Here is an 11,023-nt window from a genome sequence, read left to right as displayed (position 1 = left end):
CTGTGTCTGACTGCTGTGTAATACTGGCATGGTGAAAGGTAGAGTACAGCGGTTTTATCAGAGCTTTTTCACTAAAACAGCTGTCTGCAGGGATGTTGGGCCCCATGAAAAAGATACATCTGCCCCCACCACCACACACAAGTCATACCAACCATGTGCAATTACTGTAACCACACCTCTACCTGTGAAGGCTTGTAACTCTCTTATAGTCTAATACTAACTGTGCACTATCTATTGACAATATAATACAACACTGTGTAGACATGCATGCAACATTCCCCATACAAATAAATAGTTAGTTTAATTGCAAATTAAATACTGTATTAATGTCTATTACAGAAGATATGTTAAAGACCGTGTAAAGTGAATTCAGACATTTTCTTCTAAACACATTAAATAGGTCATAAATGTATTTCTAAAAAAGGTGTAAAAAGCATTTCAACCATTTAGATTTGAATTGTGGAGCTAGGCTTCACAAACTGTGTTTCAACATTTCTGTGTTCAGGATTTAGTGGGCGGGTCTGAAAATGATAAACCCGCCCCTGCTGCTGTAGAGGTATAAATACATTCAGTGCACACTACTACTATTACAGTCTACAGTTAGCCAGTTAGCTGAGCTAGCCGCCGAGCTAGCAGCAGAGTTAGCAGCAGAAAGCTCTCCAACCTAGCGTCCATGTTTCTGGTAGAGGTGGTGACTTTGATTGACAGGTGACACTTGGTAGGGGGCGGGGTTTCAGCGAACTCGGCAGGCACTCCCACAGCAACAGTTTGGGAGCAGAGAAAGAGGCTGATTTTTACACAACTTTGAAGCCTCATTTCCTATTTTTGGTGATTTTTTTAATCATTCAAATTTGGCAGGGTGTTTTTCTGTGGTATGTCAAACTCAGAACACATATTTATTCTTACTTTACACGGACACATTTTTTATTTATTTTTTTAGGGCCCATGTCAGTCTTGGCCCCTTAGAATCGTCCTAACTTTTCATCTCCTTATATCACCCCTGCATAAAAGCAAAATAATAATAATGAGCTCAACGAGGCTAAAAAACTCAACAACTTTTATATGATGATGTTTGTTTCAAGCTTTCCACAATAATTGTAGTTCATTCAAACTTCATAATTATATGTAAATTGCTGTATTGTACTAAACTTATGTACAAATTAAGTTTCATTGTTGTGTTTTTATCTTTACTAAAACTGTCCTTTTCCTTTGATGTTCAACTCTGGCATTTTTTTGTAGCAGAATATTAAATGTAAATCAAAGGCAGACAGATGAAAACATGCAACGTGTGTAGGAGAACTTTTTTTATGTAGTGCCTGCAGATCTTCCTCTCAGATTACCAACAGCACAAAGTGTTAGAGTATCAACAGCCTGCGGTAGAGCAGCTGAAGCCCACAAGACAAAACCAGTCGCACAAAAAAAAGTCCACACAGCTCTCACTGCTGCACACATGAAGCTTATTCAGTGACTTTGTTCAACTTAGTGCTATTCTTCTATAGATTGTGACCACTGCATAGTAAAGGATCATTGGATGGAGACATTTCAGTGAGTAAATCATACTTAAATTGTGTGTGCATTTCCTGTTCATGTTCATGCATTTCATGTTTTATTAATTGTCCCTGTGTCTCTCTTTGTTACTTGGTGTTACTATTGTTCTATTCATGAGGCTGATGTTGCTTTGTCCTATCTAAACCTTTCCTGGTCAGTGGTACTTACCTAATTAAAGAGGACATATTGTGCTTTTTGTCAAGTTCCAAAACTTGAGGTGAACATGTGAAAAAATGCTCCCTGGAAGACAAAGCTGCTCTGCATACTTTCTTTGCAGTGTTTTTCTACTTTCTCTGTGTGGTGCCCATTATAAAAGCACAGTTTTATAGGTGATACATTTTGTAATTTAACTCACTTTTCTTATATTTAGCTTGTTTTTCTTAAATTTGAGTCAGAAATTCATGTAAAACGTTATATAATTGTTAAAATACTACTACTACTAAATCTAAATGCTAAATCCGTCGCTGACATTTAGATTTAGATTTAACATTTAGATTTATTTTTGCGTATTTTAACATTCATATATAACATACATGAATTTCTGTCTCAAATGAAAGTAAATAATCTAAATATGTGAACTAAATATTCAAAATTCAAAATATATGAGCTGTTGTATAAAACTGTAACTAAAATTCTACAATCAGCAACACACATCTCTCTGCTTTGTAATTTGGTGTGCAACATGTGCACATGGATTTGAGAAGTTGACAGTTGGAGCTTAAAACAAGAAAAAGAAGTGAACTTCAGAGCTGACAGAAGTCTGCCAAAGGCCAGCTTCCTGAATGGCCAATCAGAACAGAGTGGGCTCATTGGTAAGTGCTTCTTAAAGTAACAGGAGGTACAATGACCTGTTTCACACCAACAACTTCTCATTCCCATCTTGTCAAATACTGCAGCTTAGTGTCAGTGTTGGATGTGCATGGCTGTTCAATAGATGTCAATGTTGTACTGTTCCAGTCGTTTGGTTGCAGTTCATAGACCAACATCAGACCTTGTTGCCTGTACTGGAGCTGAACTCCTGTTATAGCCTCTTTCTTTCTCTCTCCCCATGCTCTGTGTTACCGTCTTTGCACTGGTTTCTCCTTTTTAATCTGTCTCTGCCTGATACATGCACACATCGTCTGTGGCTGCAGCTGTGGTTCAGGAGGTACAGTGCTCATCCGCCAATTGGAAGATCGGTGTCTCCAGTCCACATGTCAGTGTATCCTTTGGCAAGATACTGAATCCCAAATTGATAACCAACGGTGTATAAATGTGTGTGAATGTTATTCTCCCTCTTGATGAGCAGGTTGGCACCCTGTGTGGTAGCTCCTGTCATTATTGTATGAATGTGTGTGAATGGGTGAATGAGACATGTTTGGGTTTGGACGTGGAAGACATTGTTTTAACACATGGACACACTGACTTATTCAAGGCAGTTCAAGAGGAGTAAAGGCCCATTTATGCTCAACGTACGTATGAAAATGTTTCCGTCCTTTTCAAACGATGTTACCGTCACTGCTCACATACTTCCATGCGTCCTTTACGTTGACATGGATGTTAATCAATACATCCACCAGGGGGCAGCACAGAGTCAAAAGTTTATGACAACAACAAACTCAAAAACAAACATGGTTTCTGGTGGTACTGCTCCGTTTGGTCCGTATCCGTAAGCTTTATGCAAACGTGCAGAAATACAGACGAAATGAACGCAGAGCACAGACAGAAGACTCCGTCTGTATCCGTATCCGTATTTAAAGTTGAGCATAAATGGACCTTAAAAGTGCTTTGAGTAGTCAAAAAGACTAGAACAGTGCTATATAAGTACAGTCCATTTACCATTCACCATTTCAAACTTCACAAGAAACAACAAAATAAGAGCGATATAACAACTCACACAGACAACATACAAATTCAGTTGGCTGAAGTTAAAGGTAGAGTCTGTGACTGGAATCCAATACACTTGTTTTAAAAATCAAATTCAGCTATCATGGAAATTGGCTGAAAACACTGAACACAAAGATAAAATAATACACAAACACTGCTGGCTTGAAGATGAAACAATTATTATTGTACAATAAGGAGATTCTGTAGCACACACAAAGTATCAGCTCATCTCAACAAGCAAACAAACCTAATCCATTATAGTTTCTGAGGGAACAAAGAAATGATTGGTCAAACCTAAATGACTACAGCTAATGGCAAATAGCCACAAAGAAATACATTTGCATACATGCATACTTATTACCTAGAAGTCATGTCACATAAGGGTCACACTTCCCCCTGGACATAACAAAGTGGAGTCTTGAACCATAAATGATTATTAATAAACACTTAAACATGTTCTGCCCTTTCCAAGACCCCAAACCTTTATTTAAACCTTATTAACACAGATGAGGAACCTGATGACCCCCAGACCCTTAATGTAGTCTAGAAAAGCATTTCTCATAGACCTATAGGGTAAAGGCAGTGCTCATATATCCACTCTAAACATGTATCTTATCTTGACATGGACCAAAGAGGCCAAAACAGTGCACGATCATATATTCAAATAATTAACTCTGCACTTTACTTTGACACAGCTAATTACAACCTTTAATCAATGTTTGGTTTTTTTTTAATCAATGGTTTATACTTTCCAAAAACACACATGGTTGTTAATCTAATATTGTCTCTGTGTATACCTAGAGACATATTTTGTGATGACATGCACAATCGTGTTTAAGCATCTTTCGTTCGTTGCGTCTCTGCTGTTGTTGTGGGCTTTTTCTTTTTTCTGTTCATATCAGTTTAAATCTGACATGTCAACATGTCTTTTGCAACGAGCTCATCGCTGTGATTTGATTAGACTAATTAGACACAACTGTTTGCTTGACACGAGAACCGCCAACATTTCAACACCTCCCCCTAGATCCACTGGAGGGGGTCTTTTTTTTTTTTTTTTTTTTACTTCTTGTTGCAACAGCGTCAGCAATTGCAAAGATGTCATTTCTCGCAGCAGTGAAGTTGTTTATATTTTCATGTATATTTTTGAATAATAAGTGAGACTTGACAAAAAATAACTCTTTAAAATTCAGTTGATGCTGTTTATTAATTTTTACAATTGCTTTAGGCTATTTCATTACAGATTGCAAAGGTCAAATACATTTCGAAATTCCCTCAATAACCTGTAGGCTACAACAAACAAACAACAAAATAATTAACACGTTGAAATAATTTAATTATTGTAGAAGAAAATGACTTTTTGGATAATAATGTGTTGTTTTATACTGAGAATAAAGACATGGAGCTCTGTCTTTCTCACACACACACACACATGCACACACACAGCATTCTTCATCTGGTCGCCGGTATACATGATTGAAAATGTATGTAGTGATCAATTATCTATGTGCATAGAAATAACTGCTCATGAATAGAGTTGTGAGATATGACTATATATATATACACTGAGACAGATTAAACCTGAGTTGAACATGGCTTTCAATTTCCATCCTCACTTGTTATCGCAATAACAACAGACAGCAAACTTGAACATTGATATGTAGGTCAAAGCTGCCACAGTCAAAAACACTGAAGTCATGCATGAAAACTGCTAGGACATGTTAAGAGAATGTATCTGGAAAAAAATCCCCGATATCGAGCTCTTTGGTGTTACTCGGCAACAACCAAGTCAACCAATTGTGCCACTGCCTTTCCCATCCTTTCAACCAGAAAGATACATTACACACACACATGAATGTGATCCACACACACACGCTGTACACTTGCATGCATGTAATGGCTTCATACACATTTTTTGTTGTGTGGCTTTTTGCTCACTTGTTTTTTTACACCTCACTTCTTCCTCTTCTCTTCAGGCAACGGTTGGGAAGATAGGCCTATTGGGTGTTTGTGTTGGTCTAGTGATGTGCTCACTGTGGAACTGATTGCAGAGCTCCAGGATGAACACCTGCCAGCTCATATTTTTATCCATGTTCCAGCACATGGCACACACTTTTATTATGGCTATGTTCAGTATATTGAAGAAGATCAAGATTAACCTTCCTGTCGTGCTCCCGGGTCAAATTGACCCCCGTCTGTTTTGACTGTTCCTTCTGTCTCCCTTACTTCCTTCCTTCCATCTGTCCTTCCTCTCTCCCTCTTTCTCTCTGTCTTTCCTTCCTCTCTCTTTCCTCCCTTCCGCCCTTCCTTCCTCCCTCCTTTCCTTCCTTCCTCCACCCCTTCCTTCCTTCCTTCCTTCCTTCCTTCCTTCCTTCCTTCCTTCCTTCCTTCCTTCCTTCCTTCCTTCCTTCCTCCTTTCCTTCCTTCCTTCCTCCTTCCTCCCTTCCTTCCTTCTCCCTCCCTTCCTTCCTTCCTCCCTACTTTCCTTCCCTCCTTTCCTTCCTTCGGTCCTTCCTTCCTCCCTCTCTACTTCTTTCCTTCCTTCCTTCCATCCTCCTTCCTCCCTCCTTTCCTTCCTTATGTAATAGCAAACTGTCTCTGGCTTCTTTTTTTTTGCATCATCATATATCTCCACCATGGTGCTGAGGATGCAGACATTCTTCATAGTGAGTGTTGTTCTCTCACTCTGCATCACTTTTGTGTCTTGCAGTCCAGCTTTCTGGTGCGCAGAAGGAGGCAGTGAACATTTATTTTTTTGTCAGCCGTGCCCACCAAGCTGGAGTTTGTGAGTGAGGGGGAGTGATGTCTCTCTCCTTCAATCCTAAAAAAGGCTCCATCAGTTTTTAGAACCACACTCTCCTCTAGACTCTGCATTATTGGATGACTCAGATCTTTACCCAGATAGGCTTATCCATTAGGTATGAGCTTTGTCTCTAAATCAGCAGTGAGCCAGAAATGCTGTATCTGTCCAGTTTATTGGGAATGTATTGGGTAAAGGAGCAGCACAACTTTGTGGGGAACAACTGTTCATCAATGGTGATTTCTGCCTGCCATGCTTTTTTTTAGACTAGCTTGTCCCACACCTAACTGACCTAAGAAAACATGTCAATTGACAGTTGGATGTACAGTAGGCAGCTTATGATGTGCAGTAGGTAAGGAACCAAGGATCAAGGAACCATGTGCAGAGACTGCCTCAGAGAGTCTCTGCTAGTATGTACTTCATTATATACAGTATGTATTATGTATGATGTCTTGCACTTTGTATCCGCAAAATAACTTGTTGACTAAAATAAGTCTCCAAAACAAGCTTGTTCTCCACGAATGAATCATCATTTCGTTCTCGTTCTTCGTAATAATAATGATAACTATTTGTATAGCACCTTTCATACAACTAATACAGCTCAAAGTTACTTTACAACAAAAATAAATTACATGCGCCAAATGCTTCACATAAAAGGAACATAAAAGAAGCATAAAGCAATGTTAATAAAAGAAGAGGAAATAAATTAAACATTAATGTAATATATGATGGAATATATGAATAAAAATAACAACACAAATAATACATAGTAAAAGTAGTTTAAAAATAGAATAAAACAATATATGAAATCAAGTAAAAATCCAACTTTTAAAAGAAGTGCAGTAGTGACAGATAGAAAAGCTGAATATGAGGTTATGAGGCTGCTGATCAGCAATTGTCAGCATGATTTATATGCTTATCTAACACCATGTTACAATGTAAATTCCATGTTTTTTGCCAGTTTGTATGCAAATGACAAGTGTGGCAAAAAACCCCATCTTAGGCCTCTTACAGTCACTCCATGTATTTCTTTCACAATTGCAATAGAATGTCTTGTGTGAGATCTACAGCACTTCTTGAGTGGCTCTGATGATGAACTAGAAGAAGCAGCAGCAACTCCTTCAGCCTTCTTCGGATTGGAGCACTTGTAATGCTTCTCTTTTATAAGAGGTTGAGGGCAAAGAGATCACACCTTGTTAATAACATGCTGACACAGGGGAACATGGCACCAAACATCTGCTGTTAGATGCTGAGACTGCCTCCTTTGTATTTCCTTGTGTGCCGAATACAATATCAGCGAGCCAGGATACCATGTGTGCCGCTTTCTTCCAACCAGTACCACCAATCAGTTGTGTTGTGGATAAGACTCTTACACACTGTGGTAAGTTATAGACTGCTTTATGTGATTGTGTATATGTACATTGTGTATGTGTTGCTAATGATGAATTATCCTAACTCACACGTGCATGTCGTTCAGTGCTATTTATCCCTATCCAGATGCTTGTCCACATCTGTGGCTGTCCACTAGAGACAGGGTCATCCATGGGAAGGCAATTTTTCTTTGGTCACAATAAATGGTAAGTATGTGAAAGATTTCCTTTGTCCAGTTTCAATAAAAGATGTAACCCTATTCAACAACTCCCACAAGACCTTAACCCTTTCATGCATGAATTATGATAACCTGAGTTAGGGTTTTTATTTCTCTTTAGGCATGAAAATGATATTTTTTTAAGGAGTTTTTCACATGTCCACTCAGGTAGACAGCATGTATTTTACAAAAAAATGAATAAAATGATATGTTATGTGAAAATGATAAAATAACTAATGTCTAATGCAGTTAAACTAATGTGTTCACATTTCTAACATATTAGTATATTATATATATATATATATTATATATATATACAATATATTATTATTATTTATTATTATTAGTTTTAATGCAATGAAATAACATTAAACCTTACTCCTGACTTCTCAAGGCACTGGGCTTGACTTATAATAACATAACTCAACTGATTTACAACTGAAAAGGTAATGCAGATGAAGTGGTAGTGTATGAGATGACACACTAGTGTTTCACTGTGGAGGCTAAAGTCTAACTATGCCATCAAAATCCATGTACTGTATATATATAAAAAAAACAGCTTTTGAATAGCGATCCAATGTAGTGACCACTATGCATGAAAAGGGTTAATGTTTCAAAGAGATGAGCACAATAGTGTTACCTGGCAAAATGTTTGGGGGGTTAATGGACAGTTCACATTTATTTATTTATACCATTTATACATTTCTTATTTATGATGGCGGCGGCGCTCACAAAGTCTGCTGGCTTTACTGAACCACTAGCTGCATAACATTCTAACCATGGACCATAACATGACAGTGGATGGAAATGTTACTTTGTAGGATGGTATGATGATCTCAATATGCCAGAGCTGACCTGTTACCAGGGTTACCAGGCTACTTGGAATGCAGGAGTAGATGACCTTAAACAAAGTGGCTGCTGGCCCGCCACCCCCAACTTCACAACAATTTATGAGGCAGACTCATTGTATACTTTTTTGAGGACATGAAGATGGCATCACCAGGGATATCCTTTCAGGCATTTCTACAAATACTTGAGAAACTGAATGTTCACTTTGGCTGAATCAATATTCCTTTTTTTCTCTCTGCAGCATTGTAAATTAGTTTGTATTTTGATATGAAAAGTTCTTTGTCATAAAAATGTTATGTGCTGTTGGACTTTTTTTTTTAATAGCTTGGCAAGATCTGGTCAGACAGCTTTCAAAATAGCTTTTCTGAAAGGGCTGTTCAATATTAAGTTGATTCCATCTGCAAGGAGTAATTTAGCTGTCCTGACAATGCTTATGGTCTGACAGACACAGCAAACATTACTGCTTCAAGAATACAGCAAGGTATTCAAGAATGTACACCTCCACACAATGACTGGGAAAATATAGTATGTATTTCGCTGCAAATCACCTTGAACTGTTAATTATTGCACTTCTTTCTTAACCCTTACATACTGTCCGAGTCAAATTCGACCCATTTTGACATTTGATAGCAACTAAAAACCACATAAATTATATTCTTTAACTCTGAAGTTTCATGACTTTTCCTATAGCGGCCTAGAATGTCCAAAAATATTTCTAAAATCATTTATTATTGCACATAGAGGGTGTTAAAAGCTACAGTGAAACCTAATGTTCAAATACTGTTGCATCCTTCACTTTAAATAAATGAACAGAAATAATTATGGCTGTTATGTTCTCATTTCAGATAACATAAAACCAGAATATAGTGTGTTTGTGAATGTATTTTCACTATAAAAGTGTCAAATCCAAAGAAAACATGATCACAAAATACATTAGTGGTTCAAAATGTGGTATAGGCAGTCATTATTGAATATGAACAGTATGTAAAGGTTAATATCTGCAGTAAATAACATTATAATTCATAGTCTGTTCATATTTCCACATACTGTGATATCTACCTTTATGCCTAATTGATCAGAATATCTACAAATAGTAATCTATTCCTTGTCCTCAGAAAGTCATTTAGAATTGTTTCATGTTATGACGGTCCATGATATCATTTTCTAATTATGATTTTCTATGATGTAGGTCACAGGAAGGGGCATTTGTGGGGGTGGAGTAGTTGGCAGCCAGAGAGACTTCCCACAGATCCAGGGGTAAGGTGGATGAGTAGGATCTGGAGCTGGCAGTCTACAGGCTTGTTGTCTTGCTTGCTGCCCTCAATATGTTTAGGGGCGAAATATTTGTGTGCCCCATGTTATTACAGCACCAGCTGGCGTCTAAGCATGACATCACCTTCTTTTGTATGGACACTGCCTGCGATTTCTGGCTGTCCCCAAAGAGAGTTTGTACTGACTGTCCTGAGGCCTTCCCTGTCAGTTGATTCCATGATCTGAAATACAATATACCAGAATAACTGATGTATCTATTTTTGTCAATTTTTGTTTATGTTTTCACCTGTGTTTGTTTGTAAGAGGATTATCTGTAAGAATTCCCACTAATTTACACATTTATTTGTTGGACCTTGCTGGAGGTATTCACTACTGAATATACCCTTAATGTTCATGTTTGTGTTCTTCTGTCCAGATGAAATGGAGCAGAGCAAATGAAGACAGTGCTGGTTCCACACTAAGGGAGAAAGTGGAACAAAGTCGTGCTTTTCTTTCCAGGACAGCGGTCACCACTAAGCACATGTCAAGAGCAAGTACTATAGAAATGTACCTTTGTATATAGAATGAATGACATGACTATAATTACAAGGACATTTTTGCAGGACTCATCTCACAAATTAAATTCCCCAGAGATACAATAAGGTAGATAGAACCAATATTATTTTGCAGCTATGGCCTGGTGTGGTAAATTATGCACTTATATGGCAATAGCATTAACACATATTTTACAACTTTTGCATGACTTGAGTTGCTGCAAGACATTGTTTGTATTGTAATGGCTTGTAGGTTTTTGTAATGATTTTGCTTGTGATTTAAGAAGATTCTGGGTGTGAAATCTAGGGAAAATCTGGACTTTCAGGGACCTGGACACCTGGAAGCCCTGAAAACACAGATTCAACAAAAAGAAAACACTGTGGAAGAATTTCAGCAAGAAGTGAAAGAACATTATCTGACACTTTTTTAAAGGAGAAACTGACCATCAAGGTAGACCACAGGCTTTGTGTCAGAAGACTGAGGCCCTCATAAGCAGTATTAAGTCTCGATTTTTTTCTCCATAATTGCTATAAAATGAGCGTTCATATTATTGGTGAGTCTTTTGTGAC

This window comes from Scomber japonicus, chromosome 7 (assembly GCF_027409825.1).
Source record: "Scomber japonicus isolate fScoJap1 chromosome 7, fScoJap1.pri, whole genome shotgun sequence".
NCBI classification, from domain to species: domain Eukaryota; kingdom Metazoa; phylum Chordata; class Actinopteri; order Scombriformes; family Scombridae; genus Scomber; species Scomber japonicus.
This window is presented reverse-complemented; position numbering follows the sequence as displayed.